The sequence below is a fragment of the Hippoglossus stenolepis genome, chromosome 18, assembly GCF_022539355.2.
Source record: "Hippoglossus stenolepis isolate QCI-W04-F060 chromosome 18, HSTE1.2, whole genome shotgun sequence".
In the NCBI taxonomy this organism is placed as follows: Eukaryota; Metazoa; Chordata; class Actinopteri; order Pleuronectiformes; family Pleuronectidae; genus Hippoglossus; species Hippoglossus stenolepis.
This window is the reverse complement of record NC_061500.1, coordinates 1,000,581-1,007,306: the sequence shown is the minus strand read 5'-3', so window position 1 is coordinate 1,007,306 and position 6,726 is coordinate 1,000,581.

Sequence of the window (6,726 nt, the reverse complement as noted above, 5' to 3'; positions counted from 1 at the left end):
TCTTCTTTCTCCTCCTTCCTTCACTGGATCCTCTTCTTTCTCCTCCTTCCTTCACCTGATGCTCTTCTTTCTCCTCCTTCCTTCACCTGCTCCTCTTCTTTCTCCTCCTTCCTTCACTGGCTCCTCTTCTTCTCCTCTCCTTCACCTGATGCTCTTCCTCCTCCTTCCTTCACCTGCTCCTCTTCTTTCTCCTCCTTCCTTCACTGGCTCCTCTTCTTTCTCCTCCTTCCTTCACTGGATCCTCTTCTTTCTCCTCCTTCCTTCACCTGATGCTCTTCTTTCTCCTCCTTCCTTCACCTGATCCTCTTCTTTCTCCTCCTTCCTTCACCTGATGCTCTTCTTTCTCCTCCTTCCTTCACTGGATCCTCTTCTTTCTCCTCCTTCCTTCACCGCTGCTCTTCTTTCTCCTCCTTCCTTCACCTGCTCCTCTTCTTTCTCCTCCTTCCTTCACCTGCTGCTCTTCTTTCTCCTCCTTCCTTCACTGGCTCCTCTTCTTTCTCCTCCTTCCTTCACCTGATGCTCTTCTTTCTCCTCCTTCCTTCACCGGATCCTCTTCTTTCTCCTCCTTCCTTCACCTGATGCTCTTCTTTCTCCTCCTTCCTGCACTGGATCCTCTTCTTTCTCCTCCTTTCTTCACTGGATCCTCTTCTTTCTCCTCCTTTCTTCACTGGATCCTCTTTTTCTCCTCCTTTCTTCACTGGATCCTCTTCTTTCTCCTCCTTCCTTCACCTGATGCTCTTCTTTCTCCTCCTTCCTTCACCTGCTGCTCTTCTTTCTCCTCCTTCCTTCACTGGCTCCTCTTCTTTCTCCTCCTTCCTTCACCTGATGCTCTTCTTTCTCCTCCTTCCTTCACCTGCTCCTCTTCTTTCTCCTCCTTCCTGCACGGCTCCTCTTTAAAACTCATTGTATGTAGCTCCTGCAGCAGCCGACACTCAGGACGACCTGTTTCACCATCGCAGAGTAAAAAAAAAAGCTGCTGAGTCAAATCCTATTAAAATTCTCCAGGTCGTCAACGTCTTTGTTTTCCTCTTTGATTTGTGCTGAGTCTCACATTCAGGACATTGTTCAGTGTGTCGCCTCCAGTTAACGCTTCTATCAAGTGAGGAACGCCTCTGCTGCACACACACACACACACACACACACACACACACACACACACACACACACACACACACACACACACACACACAGTGAGGACCCTCATTGGCATAAAGCATTCCCAAGCCCTCACCCTTAACTTAACCTGAACCTGATTCAAACCCTAAAACCAAGCTGAGTAATCCGTGGTAAATGTGTGTGTGTGTGTGTGTGTGTGTGTGTGTGTGTGTGTGTGTGTGTGTGTGTGTGTGTGTGTGTCTGTGTGGTCCTAATTGGAGTCGGTGGGGGTGGAGAGATGAAAGAAAAGTGCTGCTTCCAATTTGCTCCTCACGCAGAGATCTCGACACGACAAACACAAAGTGCACGTTCACCGACACTTGAAAGGATCTCAGCCTCTGGAGAGGAGGTTTCTTGTGGTGTTTCACGTTTGGAAGCTGCAGGCTGAGCGCTCGCTGCGTGTTCACAGGAACGGGATCAAAGCCGCTCGGAATCGATGCAGCCGGGGTCAATGTGGCCTCAGAGTGCGAGGGAATGGATTCAGATCAGTGTGTCACATCAAAGAGAAACAAAGAGGAACCAAAATGTGAGCGTGAGGTGTTTGTAGGAATCTGAGGTTGTTAAAGAAACTCGTCACAGAGCGGCGAGACCGTGATGGACGGAGACGGAGACGGAGACGTGTCGGTTTCTGTCTTTGAGTTTGAATCCATCACATTTAAAACCTAAAATAAATGAAATCAAACTGGATAAAAAGTCTTCGGACAAACGATGTGACGACCAAATGAAATCAGAGTTACCGTCGTTAAAATGTTCTGCAGCTTTGAAAATATAAAGTAAGAACAAAACAAACGTAACACAGGTCTGATGACTTTAGAGAATTTAACTGAATAAACCTATTTTTCCAGATAAAGTTATGAATGTGACTTGAAGAAGAAGTTCCTCTTCAGCTTGTTACCATGTGGGTGGGTGGAGCAGATAAACAGCTTTAACAACATAGAGATGGAAAACAAAAACTCTATTTTCCTCTCCTTCAGTTTGAGGACAGACCCGGTGTTGATGCTGTGCTCCGTCCTCAGGCGTTATCATCAGATCTCCATCTGAGCGTCCACAGGAAGTGGGTGACATTATGGCAAAGACAAAGACGTGGCGTTGAAATGTCTCGGATTTAAATGGAGGTCGCCTGCTCCCCGCTCGCTCCGCCGGCGGGCGGCCATCTTCCTGCCATTTCCTAAAAGGAATGTAATTTGTGCCGTAATCAAAACAAAAGCCAAAACAAATCTCTGAGGCAATTTCCATCCATTTCCCTGTCAGGTGGACGGAGCGCAGACAGCAGCTGACATTCACACATGCAAACACACTTCAGACGAGGATTCAAACACACACACGGAGCAGGTGAGGACTCGTTCAGTCCGTCACTCTCAGGTCAAATCGTTTAAATGGTAATTACATCAAACAAGTGGAACTTTTAACATGTCAGAAGAAGATGTAACAGAAACAAACACAGTTCTGAGGCTCAGGTTGAATCTGCAGCTCTGGAGGAATTAGACAGATTATTCAGATCATAAAGGTTTAGATGTGTTTTTATCAATTCACACGTGTTTAGTATTTTTGATGGATATTGAGAGATATTGTCTATTGTTTATTTGTTTTGGACCCAGGTTTCACTTCCGACTGCAGCAGCAGTAGAATCAAGTTGATTTGTGGATTTATTTTATATATTTGTCTTTAGTTGATGTTATTTTTGTCTTTAACAGGAAGTGATGTCACCGACTTGAAGCAGATACTGACCTGAACAAAAGATAAATATGATACAAGTGAATGTAAAAGATCAATTTAAGAAAACATGTCCTTGATGTGAACGAAGCTGTTTCCTGTTTAAATCTTGACTCTAAGAGAAGTTCAGGTTTGACAGAACGTGAGCAGATGAGACGAGGACAGAAACACGTCTCATTAGCGGATGATGAAGAGAGAGAGCGGCTGAGCGAGAGCGAGGTCGACTGTGAGCGGAGCCCGAAGGCCTCTAATGAGCAGAGTGTAGGGATCAGGCTAATATCTGATCCGTCCTGGTTAATGGGAATTAATCGACAGAGCAGTCGATGAACTCGCTGCAGAAACACACACAGCATCCATCTCTGCTTCCTCCGCGCTGACAAACCGCCGGCAGCAGCGAATCCACCCGGGAACACGGAGCCACTTATCCGTCCAACAAAGACATCTGCTGTCACGCCACGCTGTCAGGAGCATTTGCAAATGTGTGCGTGAAAGACTGTAATCATGAACGGCTGCAAGGATGCTGCTGCAGAAAGTACAGTACACACACACACACACACACACACACACACACGCACACACACCACACGCACACACACACACACACACACACACACACACACACACACACACACTTCTTTAGGTGGTGAAGAGACACCATCTCTTCAGCTTTGTCTTCACTGCAGATATTTTTATGAACACACATTTTCCCTCCGTTAAAAAACAAAATCTCTGTTCACGTGTTTGACTAAATGCCCAGATGTGTCCAGTAGGTGGCGACACAGAAGTTGTGGTCCAGTGATATCGTACGAAGCAGACGTCGGGGATGTGGAGCAGCGATGCTAAATGTAGCTGCTAACTGGTAATTGGACCTGGCAGTGGAAACCACACGTAGAGAAACGGGTATATTTGTTGTTGTTGTTGTTTCTGCCTCGTGTTTATTACATAAAGAAACAGCTGACGTGTGCAAACTGTGACATCATCGTTCTACATGAACACACAGATACACAGAAACCAGAGTTCTTCATTATCTGTACTTTGTGTTTGTGTAAATCTCAGTTGTAGAGACTGAAAACGTCTTTTGAGGCTAAAGCACAGAAGAAAAGTGAGTTTCACGAAATATCTGCATCAGTGTGGACGTCTCTGTTTTAAAACTCATCACTGTTGCTATGGTTACAGTCCACTCTGTAGTTCGATGTAGACTTTACCGCCACCTACTGGCACGGCCGTATACTTGTTTGAGTATTTCTTGTCGTGTTTGTGTTTTTGTCTGGACGGAGATATTTTGAAGGTTGTGTCTTTTATAAACTGTCCTCCGATGTTTTCTTTTTCTTTTCAAGAAGTGACAAACCACAAACCTCGTCCTCGCTGCTCCAGGTTATCTCCGTCCAGACAAACAGAAAAGTAAAACTCTCAGTGTGCAAGGTTTTTGTGTGTGATGTGTGTGGATTCAAAATACACACAAATACGGGCCTGGTCTCGGAGCTTTGTTTCCACCACTGGTTGTCGAGTCAGTTTCAAATGAAAATGCTTCAGTGTTGTTGAGTCTGCGTTGAACTCGTTGCTTCTCTTCAGACCGACGACTACACAAAGTCAGATTTTTGTCCATTTCATCAGACAGAATTCATAAATTCTTCAAACGCAGCAAAAGTAGTTTTCTTCGAACCTTCTGCTCGACCGCTGCAGGAAACGAGTTCTATGGAAGTCGTCGATCACAAACGCACGGATCAGCCGGGCGTCGCTCTGACGTGGTTGTGTGTGTGTGACGGAGGATTGGTGTTTCAGGTTGTGTTGCTGTCGGAGGAGCGAGGCCGAGTGGTGCATCTCAGTGATGAGTTCTCAGGAGGCCGGCCTCTCTCAGGTCGGCGTCCTGCGGTGAAGCTGTTAGTCCGACTCCTTCCCCTCAGCTTCACTCCTCTACCCTGCTCCTCACCCTGCCCCCTCCCACGTCTCGCTTCTCTTTCACCTTCTGCCTGCGATTATCTTCTGTGCTGACGTTTAGCATCTGAGTGTTTCGAGCAGCGGCGCCGCCATCATCTGTCACGGCCCCCCCGTGCCCCGGCGTTTAGACACAGTGGGAGCCGCTGTTTGGTATTCAGCCACGGTCGCTTCAGAAGTTTGGTTGGTGGGCTGACAGCCGCTGTCGTTTCAGCTCGGTCACACTGCCTGTGTCTGACCGCACACACACACACACACACACACACATCCTAAAGAATGTGTGTGTGTGTGTGTGCACGGAAACACATGATGCAAAACACAGAGGGATTTTCTGATTGGTTCTGAGCGTAGAGACCAGGCTGTGGGTTTGATGTGTAGAGAGCTCGAAGATAACAGCAGGAGGTAGAGAGGCAGTGTGTGTGTGTGTGTGTGTGTGTGTGTGTGTGTGTGTGTGTGTGTGTGTGTGATGAAGGTCTGAGGTACGTGTGATTTTCCTTCTGTTTAGTATTAAGATGTTTGTACTGAATCGATGTTGAGATGAATCATTTTATTTCCATCAACATATTTCAGTGTCTCAGTTAATTAGTTGATGAAATAATAGTTAATTAATTTGTGACATTTCTTTTCTTAATAATAAGGAATAATAAATACAAAATATGCTATTTTCTTTGTGTCGTCTGTGATAGAAAACTAAATGTTAAAATCAAACCTGAGTCACAGTTAAAACCAGAGACTGAATAAAGATGGACGACAGGACGGCTCCTGATTGTGAAGCCAAATGTCACGTAGAGAATCTTTTTATTCAGATTAAGAATCACAACATCCACAAGAAGTCGAAGACGATGATCAGGTGCAGAGTCGTGAAGACGCAGACGTTTTATTCAGTGTTAAAGTTACTGAAATATGTCTTTAACAATTCACATCCAACAGGTTTCACAGTGAAGCATTTAAAACCTGCAGCTGGAGTCAGTGTGTGTGTGTGTGTGTGTGTGTGTGTGTGTGTGTGTGTGTGTGTGTGTGTGTGTGTGTGTGTGTGTGTGTGTGTGTGTGTGTGTGTGTGTTCCCTTACATGATGCTCGTAGAAACAGGCCATCGTCGTCCTTCCTGCTGATGAAAGGAAATAATTTTAATTACTTTTGTATAATTTGCTTTTTACGTTTGAAACAGAAAAGCAGCGGCTTCATGTTCTGGAGTCTGAAGATTAACTCAAACATATAAATTTGGTTTAGTGGCAGTCGGATGATTTCTTCCTCTTTCTACAGTTTAGAGAATCATTTTAACGAGGCTTCCACCTGGAAACATCATCATGACTTCGTGTCTGTCGACCTTGAACGACTCGGTTTCACATTCACACTGATACAAAGCACGAGCTCGGGTTTGAGTGACTGAACGTTTGACTAAAAGAAACAAATCTACAATGTTTCTTTATTATTATTGAAGCTTTGTCCGTGAAGATGTTTGATTCAGAGTTTGTACAAACTCAAGGACTCGTTCACACCTTGAACACACGTGAAAACGTTCTCTGTGCTCATGTTGTTCACATTTAACCATAAAACACGAAGAAGAAATTTCAACACTGGTTGAACTCTTTGAGGAGAAACTTTGTGAGTTGGTGAGAATCCACGTTTTCCAGAGAAATGTTATAAAGTCAAAGTAAAAACATTGTATCATGTTACATATGGAGCCCTGTCGGGGTCAGAGGTCAACGTCCTCCTATTTCTAACGTTTAAAACAGGAAACAGTACAAAGCTAAAGCTCGAGCTTATGGATCCGAACAAAGAAAGAAAGTTACGACACTGACTTTGTCCTGCGGACGCCTCAGATGTGATTTAACAGAATCAAACTTCAAAATAAAGGTCTGAGAGCTCCGGGTTGTGATCGGCTTCCCCTCTGAGCCGCTGGATGTATTTTAAGTTTTCACAG